Raw genomic sequence first — 14944 nt, 5'->3', positions numbered from 1 at the left:
AAAGGGGGGTAGAAAAAACAAAAATGGGAAAAAAACAAAAAACCTCGGTCACTAAGGGGTTAAAGCAGAACACCATGTTTACAAAGATTTCAAAAGGTTTTTCCTATACACTTTAGGTGATAAAAGTCTGATTGGTCGGGGGCTCACTACTGAGACGCCCACCCATCCCAAAAACTGGAGTCCCATGTACCCATCTCCTCTTTACTGTAGGCTCTCAGTGGTAAGACTCTCACTGTGGACAGGTGATAAAAGTCAAATTTGGAAATACCCCTTTAACCCCTTGAGTGGCACGCCCGGAAAATTTCCGGGGACGAGCTCCACTGCTCATAGCGACATAGCCCGGAAGATTTCCGGGCTATGTATCACTATGGGAGCTGCAGAGCACAATGCCACAAGCTGTGACAGTGTGCTCTGCCTGCACAGACCCACACAGAGCAGTGCAAGGGCTTTGAAAAACCAGCAGAAGATATTGCCGACATGTCGGCAATGTCCTGCTTTGTTTACAAGTTGCCATAGAGACCATCGGCTTGTCAGAAGCAAGCCGATGGTCTCTGTGGCAGGGAGAGCTGGTTGTTAGCTGTCAGAGGACAGCTAGGTACTAGCTCTTACAGCAGAGATCTGAGAAAACCTCCGATCTCTGCTGTGTTAACTCTTTACATGCTGCAGTCTATGTGACCGCAGCATGTAAAGGGCTGTCACTGCAGCATGTAAAGGGCTGTCACCATCGGACCCCCGGAATGTGATCAGGGGTCCTGATGGGTCCCTGTGGAAGTCCTCTAAAGGGACAAAAAAAAAAATTTTTTTTTTTAAATGTAAAAAAAAAAAAGTAAAAAAATTATTAAAAAAATAAAAAAAACACTTGTCTCCCTTTACTTTGTAAAAAATCAAAAATACAATCACACATGTGGTATCTGTGTGCGTCGTGACCCAGAGAAGGAAGTTAATACATTATTTAACCCCTTAATGACATGGCCCCTTTTTTTCTTTTTTCCCCATTTCTTTTTTTCCTCCCCCGTTTAAAAAATCACAACTTGTCCCGCAAAAAACAAGCCCTCATATGGCCATGTCAATGGAAAAATGAAAAAGTTATGGCTCTTGAGACGCAACTGCAAAACTAGTTGAAATTCAATGATTAGACCATTTTAAAAAACCTGCCCTGGTGGGCACGACAGGGTGGTAGGAAACCTGCCACTCAAGGGGTTAAACCACTCTTTCAAATGTGCTGTTGAGAAAGGCTTTTGCCGAAACGCGTTCAGCGTGCACTTGTGAGCTGTATGCTTTATTTTATTCAATAAAGAAGGAAATTTTTAACGGTAGCAGCTCCCCTCCATCTCTATTTTCCCCTTTAAACCACTCTTTCAAATGTGCTGGAAAAAGTGGTAGTGTTTCAAGATTGCACACAGCACAACTAGTTTGTCAATACTTCCTATCACTCTACCGGTTAGGTGTCACCAGACATTATATTTAGCTCTTACTACATTCAGCAAGGTCCATGGGGCTGTACCCTCTGTGGACATAACTAACTAGGTAAATAGCAGATGGAGCAGCAACTATGTGACCCGACATAGGAAGACAACAGTAATATAAATGGCACATGGAACGTAAGGGGCCCCTAATACAGATTATGTATTGGGGTCCAATTGCTTATAATAAGAAGAATCTTTATATAGCACCAACATATTTCACAGCACTTTACATATCAAAGGATAGATGTACAGACAAAACCAGACAGTAGAACAGTAGAAGTGAGGGCCCTGCTCACAAGAGCTTACAATAGAGGTGAGGGCCCTGCTCACAAGAGCTTACAATAGAAGTGAGGGCCCTGCTCACAAGAGCTTACAATAGAAGTGAGGGCCCTGCTCACAAGAGCTTACAATAGAAGTGAGGGCCCTGCTCACAAGAGCTTACAATAGAGGTGAGGGCCCTGCTCGCAAGAGCTTACAATAGAAGTGAGGGCCCTGCTCGCAAGAGCTTACAATAGAAGTGAGGGCCCTGCTCACAAGAGCTTACAATAGAAGTGAGGGCCCTGCTCACAAGAGCTTACAATAGAAGTGAGGGCCTTGCTCACAAGAGCTTACAATAGAAGTGAGGGCCTTGCTCACAAGAGCTTACAATAGAGGTGAGGGCCCTGCTCACAAGAGCTTACAATAGAAGTGAGGGCCCTGCTCACAAGAGCTTACAATAGAAGTGAGGGCCCTGCTCACAAGAGCTTACAATCTATAAGGAAATGGGGGTGACACAAGAGGTAAAGATGTAGCAAAATTTGATTCGACTCATAACACATTGACAACTTTCTGTGCCACAGTTTGTTTACCACTGTAAGAGCTTTACAATGGCTCTTGTTGTGTTAAAGGGGTTGTCCGAGTCGTTTTTATGTACCCCCTACCCCAAACGTCACTTACTGTGGCACCGGTGTCCCTTTTTGTATGCTCCAGCGCCAGAGCATCTCACAGGTGTCGTCAGCAGGTCTTCTGGCCCAGTAATGTCCCATAAATATGTCATGTGGGCTTTTTATGTAGAAGCCCCAGCATCTTTATCGTTTTCGTTGGGCCTCCTATTGGCTGTAGCGGTCACATAGGAAAACAACCATGTGACAACTGCAACCAAAGTGTCAACAAACAACAGGAGGACTACAGTGGCAGAGCAGCACAGTAGTGGAGAGGTCAGTAGTAATATTTTTTTTTTGTATCTGTCATCCCCTACTGCCACCAATGTTATAAATCAGTAAACCCTTTAAAGGGTTTGTCCAAGTTATAAAATCTCTCTAAATCCCATTCCCCACACACTAACATAATAAACCAACATATATTCACCTCTCTCCGCTCTCCCTATGTAGCGCACCACTGCTCCTGGTCTTCCCTCTGATATCACGTTTACAGACTGCCCCAGCCTGTTTATGGGACATCACAGACTTTTTAGCCAATAACAGAGCCCAGCTATAAATCTAAGGTTGTTTGTTAATCCAGGTTTACAGGCAGGTAGGAACTATTAGGGTTGATCCAGGGAACAGTCTGATTGCCATTAGGGAGTCGGGAAGGAATTTTTTTTCCCCAAAAGGGCTATTTGGCTTCTGCCCTTGGGGGTTTTTTGCCTTCCTCTGGATCAACAAAACAGGAGGCTAGACAGGCTGGACTAGATGGACATTGTCTTCATTCAGCCTTACGAACTATGTTACTATGTAGCAATCGATCCCTCAGCTCTCGTATTGGCTGCAGTGCCTAGGACATCCCATAAACTGTATGGGACTGCAGGCTGTATGCAAAGTGGCAGTGCACCGAGCGGTACCGCAGGGGCAGAAAGAAGTGGGTATATGCTGGTTTATTAGTGATTAGAGAAATATTAGGCCAGTGCAGCACTATGGAGAGCTTTATGAATGGGAGTGATGAGTATAAATTGTATTCTATAGTGGACGGGCACCAGTGCAGAGACTGGCACAATAGGGGGGCATCAGTGTAGTGACTGGACATAAAGATAAGCCAGGCTGCTGCATTCAGGAAATATTGGAGAGAGGAGAGTTTAGTAGAGATGAGCGAGCACCAAAATGCTCGGGTGCTCGTTACTCGGAACGAAATTTTCGCGATGCTCGAGGGTTCGTTTCGAGTAACGAACCCCATTGAAGTCAATGGGCGACTCGAGCATTTTTGTATATCGTCGATGCTCGCTAAGGTTTTCATTTGTGAAAATCAGGGCAATTCAAGAAAGTGATGGGAACGACACAGCAACGGATAGGGCAGGCGAGGGGCTACATGTTGGGCTGCATCTCAAGTTCCCAGGTCCCACTTTTAAGCCACAATACCGGCAAGAGTGGGCCCCCCTCCCAACAACTTTTACTTCTGAAAAGCCCTCATTAGCAATGCATACCTTAGCTAAGCACCACACTACCTCCAACAAAGCACAATCACTGCCTGCATGACACTCCGCTGCCACTTCTCCTGGGTTACATGCTGACCAACCCCCCCCCCCCCCCCCGCATGACCCAGTGTCCACAGCGCACACCAAACTGTCCCTGCCCAGCCTTCAGCTGCCCTCATGCCATGCCACCCTCATGTATATTTATAAGTGCGTCTGCCATGAGGAGGAACCGCAGGCACACACTGCAGAGGGTTGGCACGGCTAGGCAGCGACCCTCTTTAAAAGGGGCGGGGCGATAGTCCACAATGCTGTACAGAAGCAATGAGAAATCCAATCCTGTGCCACCTCCATCTGGAGCTGCACACGTGGGCATAGCAATGGGGAACCTATGTGCCACACACTATTCATTCTGTCAAGGTGTCTGCATGCCCCAGTCAGAGCACGTTTTTTTATAAATAGTCACAGGCACGTACAACTCCGCAATGGGAATTCCGTGTGCACCCACAGCATGGGTGGCTCCTTGGAACCCACCGGCGGTACATAAATATATCCCATTGCAGTGCCCATCACAGCTGAGGTAATGTCGTGCTTAATGCAGGTGGGCTTCGGCCCACACTGCATGCCCCAGTCAGACTGGGGTTCTTTAGAAGTGGACACATGCAGTTACAACTCCGTGTGGACCGACAGCATGGGTGGGTGCCAGGAAGCCACCGGCGGTACATAAATATATCCCATTGCAGTGCCCAACCCAGCTGATGTAACGTCAGCTGTAATGCAGGTGGGCTAAAAATTAACTTGATTACACTGTAGCCGAGGGCCCCCAAAAATTGGTGTACCAACAGTACTAATGTACCTCAGAAAAATTGTCCATGCCCAACCAAGAGGGCAGGTGAAACCCATTAATCGCTTTGGTTAATGTGGCTTAATTTGTAACTAGGCCTGGAGGCAGCCCAGTTAAAAAAAAAATTGGTTCAGGTGCAAGTTTCAACGCTTTAATGAGCATTGAAACGTATAAAAATTGTTTACAAAAATTATATGAATGAGCCTTGTGGTCCTAAGAAAAATTGCCCGTTCGGCGTGATTACGTCAGGTTTCAGGAGGACTGATTTCCCATTGTTCACATTTCAGAAGTGGCGGTTGCTGTCGTTTTTTAAGGTTGAGTCCTATTATACGACTCCAACCTGTTTGGTCACTAGTCACTAGTGGCCTTCTTAATCCTAATCTTCCCCTTATTTGTTTGTATTTGTTTTGTTCTTCTTTTAAAGGAATTTAATAAAAGGTATTTTTTAATTTTATTAGTTTGGAAGGTCCTAGCAGTAAATTTCCCAAAGTTCTGACTGGGATTAGCTGCCCTTGTAAATTTTCAGGAGGAGGAGCAGGAGGAGGAGGATGAATATTATACACAGATTGATAAAGCTAAAAGGTCCACGTTTTTGATGGTGATAGAGAACAATGCTTCCATCCGCGGGTGCAGCCTACGTATTGTTTAGGTATCGCTGCTGTCCGCTGGTGGAGAAGAGAAGTCTGGGGAAATCCAGGCTTTGTTCATCTTGATGAGTGTAAGCCTGTCGGCACTGTCGGTTGACAGGCGGGTATGCTTATCTATGATGATTCCCCCAGCCGCACTAAACACCCTCTCTGACAAGACGCTAGCCGCAGGACAAGCAAGCACCTCCAGGGCATACAGCGTGAGTTCAGGCCACGTGTCCAGCTTCGACACCCAGTAGTTGTAGGGGGCAGAGGCGTCACGGAGGACGGTCGTGCGATCGGCTACGTACTCCCTCACCATCCTTTTACAGTGCTCCCGCCGACTCAGCCTTGACTGGGGAGCGGTGACACAGTCTTGCTGGGGAGCCAGAAAGCTGTCAAGGGCCTTAGAGAGTGTTCCCCTGCCTGTGCTGTACATGCTGCCTGATCTCCGCGCCTCCCCTGCTACCTGGCCCTCGGAACTGCGCCTTCGGCCACTAGCGCTGTCGGGTGGGAATTTTACCATCAGCTTGTCCGCCAGGGTCCTGTGGTATAGCATTACTCTCGAACCCTTTTCCTCTTCGGGTATGAGAGTGGAAAGGTTCTCCTTATACCGGGGGTCGAGCAGTGTGTACACCCAGTAATCCGTAGTGGCCAGAATGCGTGTAACGCGAGGGTCACGAGAAAGGCATCCTAACATGAAGTCAGCCATGTGTGCCAGGGTACCTGTACGCAACACATGGCTGTCCGCACTAGGAAGATCACTTTCAGGATCCTCCTCCTCCTCAGGCCATACACGCTGAAAGGATGACAGGCAAGCAGCATGTGTACCCTCAGCAGAGGGCCAAGCTGTCTCTTCCCCCTCCTCCTCATCCTCCTCATGCTCCTCCTCCTCCTCCTCAACGCGCTGAGATATAGACAGGAGGGTGCTCTGACTATCCAGCGACATACTGTCTTCCCCTCGGCTCTGTTTCCGAGCGCAAAGCGTCTGCCTTTATGCTTTGCAGGGAACTTCTCAACAGGCATAGCAGAGGAATGGTGACGCTAATGATTGCAGCATCGCCACTCACCATCTGGGTAGATTCCTCAAAGTTTCCAAGGACCTGGCAGATGTCTGCCAACCAGGCCCACTCTTCTGTAAAGAATTGAGGAGGCTGACTCCCACTGCGCCGCCCATGTTGGAGTTGGTATTCCACAATAGCTCTACACTGCTCATAGAGCCTGGCCAACATGTGGAGCGTAGAGTTCCACCGTGTGGGCACGTCGCACAGCAGTCGGTGCACGGGCAGATGAAACCGATGTTGCAGGGTGCGCAGGGTGGCAGCGTCCGTGTGGTACTTGCGGAAATGTGCGCAGAGCCAGCGCACCTTTCCGAGCAGGTCTGACAAGCGTGGGTAGCTTTTCAGAAAGCGCTGAACCACCAAATTAAAGACGTGGGCCAGGCATGGCACGTGCGTGAGGCTGCCGAGCTGCAGAGCCACCACCAGGTTACGGCCGTTGTCACACACGACCATGCCCGGTTGGAGGCTTAGCGGCGCAAGCCAGCGGTCGGTCTGCTCTGTCAGACCCTGCAGCAGTTCGTGGGCCATGTGCCTCTTATCTCCTAAGCTGAGTAGTTTCAGCACGGCCTGCTGACGCTTGCCCACCGCTGTGCTGCCACGCCGCGCGACACCGACTGCTGGCGACGTACTGCTGCTGCTGACACATCTTGATTGCGAGACAGAGGTTGCGGAGGAGGAGGAGGGTGCTTTAGTGGAGGAAGCATACACCGCCGCAGATACCACCACCGAGCTGGGGCCCGCAATTCTGGGGGTGGGTAGGACGTGAGCGATCCCAGGCTCTGACTCTGTCCCAGCCTCCACTAAATTCACCCAATGTGCCGTCAGGGAGATATAGTGGCCCTGCCCGCCTGTGCTTGTCCACGTGTCCGTTGTTAAGTGGACCTTGGCAGTAACCGCGTTGGTGAGGGCGCGTACAATGTTGCGGGAGACGTGGTCGTGCAGGTCTGGGACAGCACATCGGGAAAAGTAGTGGCGACTGGGAACTGAGTAGCACGGGGCCGCCGCCGCCATCATACTTTTGAAAGACTCCGTTTCCACAACCCTATACGGCAGCATCTCCAGGCTGATAAATTTTGCAATGTGCACGTTTAACGCTTGAGCGTGCGGGTGCGTAGCGGCGTACTTGCGCTTGCGCTCCAACACTTGCGCTAGCGACGGCTGGACGGTGCGCTGACAGACATTGGTGGATTGGGCCGAGGACTGCGGAGGTGAGGGTGTGGGTGCAGGCCAGGAGACGGTAGTGTCTGTGCCCTGAGAGGGGGGTTGGATCTCAGTGGCAAGTTGGGGCACAGGGGGAGAGGCAGCGGTGCAAACCGGAGGCGGTGAACGGCCTTCGTCCCACCTTGTGGGGTGCTTGGCCATCATATGTCTGCGCATGCTGGTGGTGGTGAGGCTGGTGGTGGTGGCTCCCCGGCTGATCTTGGCGCGACAAAGGTTGCACACCACTGTTCGTCGGTCGTCTGCCCTCTCAGTGAAAAACTGCCAGACCTTTGAGCACCTCGGCCTCTGCAGGGTGGCATGGCGCGAGGGGGCGCTTTGAGAAACAGTTGGTGGATTATTCGGTCTGGCCCTGCCTCTACCCCTGGACACTGCACTGCCTCTTCCAACCTGCCCTGCTGCTGCCCTTGCCTCCCCCTCTGAAGACCTGTCCTCAGTAGGCGTAGCAAACCAGGTGGGGTCAGTGACCTCATTGTCCTGCTGCTCTTCCTCCGAATCCTCTGTGCGCTCCTCCCTCGGACTTTCTGCCCTTACTACTACCTCACTGATAGACAACTGTGTCTCATCGTCATCGGCCTCCTCACCCACTGAAAGGTCTTGAGACAGTTGCCGGAAGTCCCCAGCCTCATCCCCCGGACCCCGGGAACTTTCCAAAGGTTGGGCATCAGTCACGATAAACTCCTCTGGTGGGAGAGGAACCATTGCTGCCCAATCTGAGCAGGGGCCCGAGAACAGTTCCGGGGAGTCTGGCCGCTCCTCAGAATGTGTCATTGTAATGGAGTGAGGAGGCTGGGAGGAAGGAGGAGCAGCAGCCAGAGGATTCAGAGTTGCAGCAGTGGACAGCGCAGAACTCTGGGTGGACAATAGATTGCTGGATGCACTTTCTGCCATCCACGACAGGACCTGCTCACACTGCTCATTTTCTAATAAAGGTCTACCGCGTGGACGCATTAATTGTGAGATGAATGTGGGGATGCCAGAAACGTGCCTCTCTCCTAATCCCGCAGCAGTCTGCTGCGATACACCTGGATCAGGAGCTCGGCCTGTGCCCACACCCTGACTTGGGCCTCCGCGTCCTCGCCCGCGTCCACGTCCTCTAGGCCTACCCCTACCCCTCAGCATGCTGTATTACCAGTAATGCAGAAACAGAACGCTGTAATTAAATGTGCCGCTTATTGGCCTGTGGTTGGAGGCTGACTTCGCTTACGGAACGCCAGGAAATAATTTTGCGCAAGCCTGCTGTAACACTTAGCTGGCTGCGTATGAATTAGGAGGACTACTACACCCAGCACAGACCCAGAACACTGAGGACAGTCACAGGCAGCCCAAATAGATTTTTATTCCCCAAATGTTTTTGCAAAGGCCCACTGCCTATATTCAATAAATATATCTCTTCTCTCTCTGCGTCACCGCTACTGGCCCTGGAGTATGTCAAATAACTGCAGAGTGTTGCACTGTGGACTGGAATACAGCGGTGATTTAACAGCCAACACAGAGCCAGGAAATAATTTTCCGCAAGCCTGCTGTAACACTTAGCTGGCTGCATATGAATTAGGAGGACTACTACACCCAGCACAGACCCAGAACACTGAGGACAGTCACAGGCAGCCCAAATAGATTTTTTTCCCCCAATTTTTTTTTTGCAAAGGCCCACTGCCTATATTCAATAAATATGTCTTCTGTCCCTGCCTCACAATATATGTTTTCTGTCCCTGCCTAACCACCACTTCTGGCCCTGGAGTATTACTGCAGGGCGCAATGCTCTGCACGGCCGATATACAAAAAAAAAAACACTGCAACACTGCAACACTGCAAAAAGCAGCCTCCACACTACTGCACACGGTCAGATGTGGCCCTAAGAAGGACCGTTGGGGTTCTTGAAGCCTAAAATACTCCTAACGCTCTCCCTATAGCAGCTCCACCAAGACAGCACTTTCCCTCCTCTATGTCAGAATGCATCTGTGGCGAGCCGCGGGAGGGGCCGATTTATATACTCGGGTGACACCTGATCTCGCCAGCCACTCACTGCAGGGGGTGGTATAGGGCTTGAACGTCGCAGGGGGAAGTTGTAATGCCTTCCCTGTCTTTCTATTGGCCAGAAAAGCGCGCTAACGTCTCAGAGATGAAAGTGAAAGTAACTCGAACATCGCGTGGTGCTCGTTTTGAATAACAAGCATCTCGAACACGCTAATACTCGAACGAGCATCAAGCTCGGACGAGTACGTTCGCTCATCTCTAGTACTGTCCTCTACCTCAGTAGTAACAGTATCTGCTATGCATCACATTTCATGCACTCTCAGTTCATTAGATGTGGTTATGTGGGCTTACATGAGTAGAAAACATATTCTTTGATATAATTCTATTGTGGCTTTTATCTGGAAAGCAGAAATAGATGTTTTATTTAAAGCTGTATTCTTTCTATCTATCTCATATCTATCTATCTATCTATCTCATATCCATCTATCTATCTATTTATCTATCTATCCCATATCTATCTATCTATCTATCTATCTATCTATCTATCTATCTATCTATCTATCTATTTATCTATCTATCCCATATCTATCTATCTATCTATCTATCTATCTATCTATCTATCTATCTATCTAGCTATCTAGCTATCTAGCTATCTAGCTATCTATCTCCTATTCACCTATCAGTGCTTATATGATGTTTTGGCTTTCTCTTTCTTGTTGCCTTTTTCAAGCCACAACGGACACGTGGACAAGCACAGGCGGGCAGGGCCACTATATCTCCCTGACGGCACATTGGGTGAATTTAGTGGAGGCTGGGACAGAGTCAGAGCCTGGGACCGCTCACGTCCTACCCACCCTCAGAATTGCGGGCCCCAGCTCGGTGGTGGTATCTGCGGCGGTGTATGCTTCCTCCACTAAACCACCCTCCTCCTCCGCAACCTCTGTCTCGCAATCAAGATGTGTCAGCAGCAGCACGTCGGCGTCGCACGGCGTGGCAGCACAGCGGTGGGCAAGCGTCAGCAGGCCGTGCTGAAACTACTCAGCTTAGGAGATAAGAGGCATACGGCCCACGAACTGCTGCAGGGTCTGACAGAGCAGACCGACCGCTGGCTTGCGCCGCTAAGCCTCCAACCGGGCATGGTCGTGTGTGACAACGGCCGTAACCTGGTGGCAGCTCTGCAGCTCGGCAGCCTCACGCACGTGCCATGCCTGGCCCACGTCTTTAATTTGGTGGTTCAGCGCTTTCTGAAAAGCTACCCACGCTTGTCAGACCTGCTCGGAATGGTGCGTCGGCTCTGCGCACATTTCCGCAAGTCCCACACAGACCCTGCCACCCTGCGCACCCTGCAACATCGGTTTCGTCTGCCAGTGCCCCGACTGCTGTGTGACGTGCCCACACGGTGGAACTCTACGCTCCACATGTTGGCCAGGCTCTATGAGCAGCGTAGAGCTATAGTGGAATACCAACTCCAACATGGGCGGCGCAGTGGGAGTCAGCCTCCTCAATTCTTTACAGAAGAGTGGGCCTGGTTGGCAGACATCTGCCAGGTCCTTGGAAACTTTGAGGAGTCTACTCAGATGGTGAGCGGCGATGCTGCAATCATTAGCGTCACCATTCCTCTGCTATGCCTGTTGAGAAGTTCCCTGCAAAGCATAAAGGCAGACGCTTTGCGCTCGGAAACGGAGGCGGGGGAAGACAGTATGTCGCTGGATAGTCAGAGCACCCTCCTGTCTATATCTCAGCGCGTTGAGGAGGAGGAGGAGGAGGGGGAAGAGACAGCTTGACCCACTGCTGAGGGTACCCATGCTGCTTGCCTGTCATCCTTTCGGCGTGTATGGCCTGAGGAGGAGGAGGAGGAGGAGGATCCTGAAAGTGATCTTCCTAGTGAGGACAGCCATGTGTTGCGTACAGGTACCCTGGCACACATGGCTGACTTCATGTTAGGATGCCTTTCTCGTGACCCTCGCGTTACACGAGGAAAGGGGTTCGAGAGTGATGCTATACCACAGGACCCTTGCGGACAAACTGATGGTAAAATTCCCATCCGACAGCGCTAGTGGCCGAAGGCGCAGTTCCGAGGGCCAGGTAGCAGGGGAGGCGCGGAGATCAGGCAGCATTTACAGCACAGGCAGGGGAACACTCTCTAAGGCCTTTGACAGCTTTCTGGCTCCCCAGCAAGACTGTGTCACCGCTCCCCAGTCAAGGCTGAGTCGGCGGGAGCACTGTAAAAGGATGGTGAGGGAATACGTAGCCGATCGCACGACCGTCCTTCGAGACGCCTCTGCCCCCTACAACTACTGGGTGTCGAAGCTGGACACGTGGCCTGAACTCGCGCTGTATGCCCTGGAGGTGCTTGCTTGTCCTGCGGCTAGCGTCTTGTCAGAGAAGGTGTTTAGTGCGGCTGGGGGAATCATCACGGATAAGCGTACCCACCTGTCAACCGACAGTGCCGACAGGCTTACACTCATCAAGATGAACAAAGCCTGGATTTCCCCAGACTTCTCTTCTCCATCAGCGGACAGCAGCGATACCTAAGCAATACGTAGGCTGCACCCGCGGATGGAAGCATTGTTCTCTATCACCATCAAAAACGGGGCCCTTTTAGCTTCATCAATCTGTGTATAATATTCATCCTCCTCCTCCTGCTCCTCCTCCTGAAACCTCACGTAATCACCCCGAACGGGCAATTTTTCTTAGGCCCACAAGGCTCAGTCATATACTTTTTGTAAACAATTTTTATACGTTTCAATGCTCATTAAAGCGTTGAAACTTGCACCTGAACCAATTTTTCTTTTAACTGGGCTGCCTCCAGGCCTAGTTACAAATTAAGCCACATTAACCAAAGCGATTAATGGGTTTCACCTGCCCTCTTGGTTGGGCATAGGCAATTTTTCTGAGGTACATTAGTACTGTTGGTACACCAATTTTTGGGGCCCTCGCCTACAGTGTAATCCAATTAATTTTTGTCCCACCTGCATTAAAGCTGACGTTACATCAGCTGTGCTGGGCACTGCAATGGGGTATATTTATGTACCGCCGGTGGCTTCCTGGCACCCACCCATGCTGTAGGTCCACATGGACTTCCCATTAGGGAGATGTACGTGCCTGTGTATACTTATAAAAAACTCGAGCCTGACTGGGGCATGCAGTTTGGGCCAAAGCCCACCTGTATTTAATTAGACGTTAGCTCTGCTGTCCAGGGCACTGCAATGGGATATATTTTTGTACCGCCAGTGGGTTCCAGGGAGCCACCCATGCTATCGGTCCACACGGACTTTACATTAGGGAGATGTACCTGCCTGTGTCTATGTATTAAAAACCCCGGTCTGACTGGGGCATGCAGTGTGGGCCGAAGCCCACCTGCATTAAGCACGACATTACCTCAGCTGTGATGGGCAATGCAATGGGATATATTTTTGTACCGCCGGTGGGTTCCAGGGAGCCACCCATGCTGTCGGTCCACATGGAGTTGTAACTGCATGTGTCCACTTCTAAAGAACCCCAGTCTGACTGGGGCATGCAGTGTGGGCCGAAGCCCACCTGCATTAAACATGACATTACCTCAGCTGTGATGGGCAATGCAATGGGATGTATTTATGTGCCGCCGGTGGCTTCCTGGCACCCACCCATGCTGTCGGTCCACATGGAATTCCCATTAGGGAGATGTATGTGCCTGTGTATACTTATAAAAAACTCGAGCCTGACTGGAGCATGCATTTTGGGCCGAAGCCCACCTGTATTTAATCAGACGTTAGCTCTGCTGTCCAGGGCACTGCAATGGGATATATTTTTGTACCGCCAGTGGGTTCCAGGGAGCCACCCATGCTGTCGGTCCACACGGAGTTGTAACTGCATGTGTTCACTTCTAAAGAACCCCAGTCTGACTGGGGCATGCAGTGTGGGCCGAAGCCACAGTTCCAGGGAGCCACCCATGCTGTGGGTGCACTCGGAATTCTCATTGCGGAGTTGTACCTGCCTGTGACTATTTATAAAAAACCACGGTCTGACTGGGGCATGCAGACACCTTGACAGAATGAATAGTGTGTGGCACATAGGTTCCCCATTGCTATGCCCACGTGTGCAGCTCCTGATGGCGGTGGCACAGGATTATATTTCTCATTGCTTCTGTACAGCATTGTGCGCTATCGCCCCGCCCCTTTTAAAGAGGGTCGCTGCCTAGCCGTGCCAACCCTCTGCAGTGTGTGCCTGCGGGTGCTCCTCATGGCAGACGCACTTATAAATAGACATGAGGGTGGCATGGCATGAGGGCAGCTGAAGGCTGCGCAAGGACAATTTGGTGTGCGCTGTGGACAGTGGGTCGTGCAGGGGGGGTTGGGCAGCATGTAACCCAGGAGAAGTGGCAGTGGAGTGTCATGCAGGCAGTGATTGTGCTTTGTTGGAGGTAGTGTGGTGCTTAGCTAAGGTATGCATTGCTAATGAGGGCTTTTCAGAAGTAAAAATTGTTGGGGGGGGGGGGCCCCACTCTTGCCGCTATTGTGGCTTAATAGTGGGACCTGTGAACTTGAGATGCAGCCCAACATGTAGCCCCTCGCCTGCCCTATCCGTTGCTGTGTTGTTCCCATCACTTTCTTGAATTGCCCAGATTTTCACAAATGGAAACCTTAGCGAGCATCGGCGATATACAAAAATGCTCGGGTCACCCATTGACTTCAATGGGGTTCGTTATTCGAAACGAACCCTCGAGCATCGCGATAATTTCGTCCCGAGTAACGAGCACCCGAGCATTTTGGTGCTCGCTCATCTCTAGACAATACATAAGCACAGAGTGGCTAAATATCCCTATAGAAAATATACTGTACACTGAGTAATGTATTAGTAATAACAGGACAGGGCTTGGGACAAGCTGAGTCTTATAGATACACAGCTGGAGCCGCTGGATGTAGACAACTGTGTGAGATGTTAAAGGGAAGCTCCATCTTGACCTCCACCATTAACCCTTTCCAATCCACTGTCTGACGTCTAAAGACATTCTGATTAAAGGCTTACAGCTTCCGATGTTGGAAGACGTCTGGCAGGGAATTCTTACTGTATATTACTGGCCGCTCTGTTGTCGGGGGGGGGGGGGGACCTCCAGCATGTCCAATACTGCAGTACTGGCTCCAGTCAGCAGGTGGCGCCTTTGTATAATGGCAGAAAGAGAAAGCCCCTAGGAAAACCTGAATCCAAAATTGGATCGCAAAGGGTTAACTCTGGAGTCAGCAAATGTAATATCTACTGTCTTTGCAATACATCTGTATTGCCATTTTTCTGTTTTCACATACTGTTTAGCTTATTTTACACTGCAATATAAAAAATAAAAAGTGTATGTCAAATTGAAACACAATAGCAAACTACTGATGACCGATCTG

Source organism: Eleutherodactylus coqui, chromosome 5, assembly GCF_035609145.1.
Source record: "Eleutherodactylus coqui strain aEleCoq1 chromosome 5, aEleCoq1.hap1, whole genome shotgun sequence".
Taxonomy (NCBI): Eukaryota; Metazoa; Chordata; class Amphibia; order Anura; family Eleutherodactylidae; genus Eleutherodactylus; species Eleutherodactylus coqui.
This window is presented reverse-complemented; position numbering follows the sequence as displayed.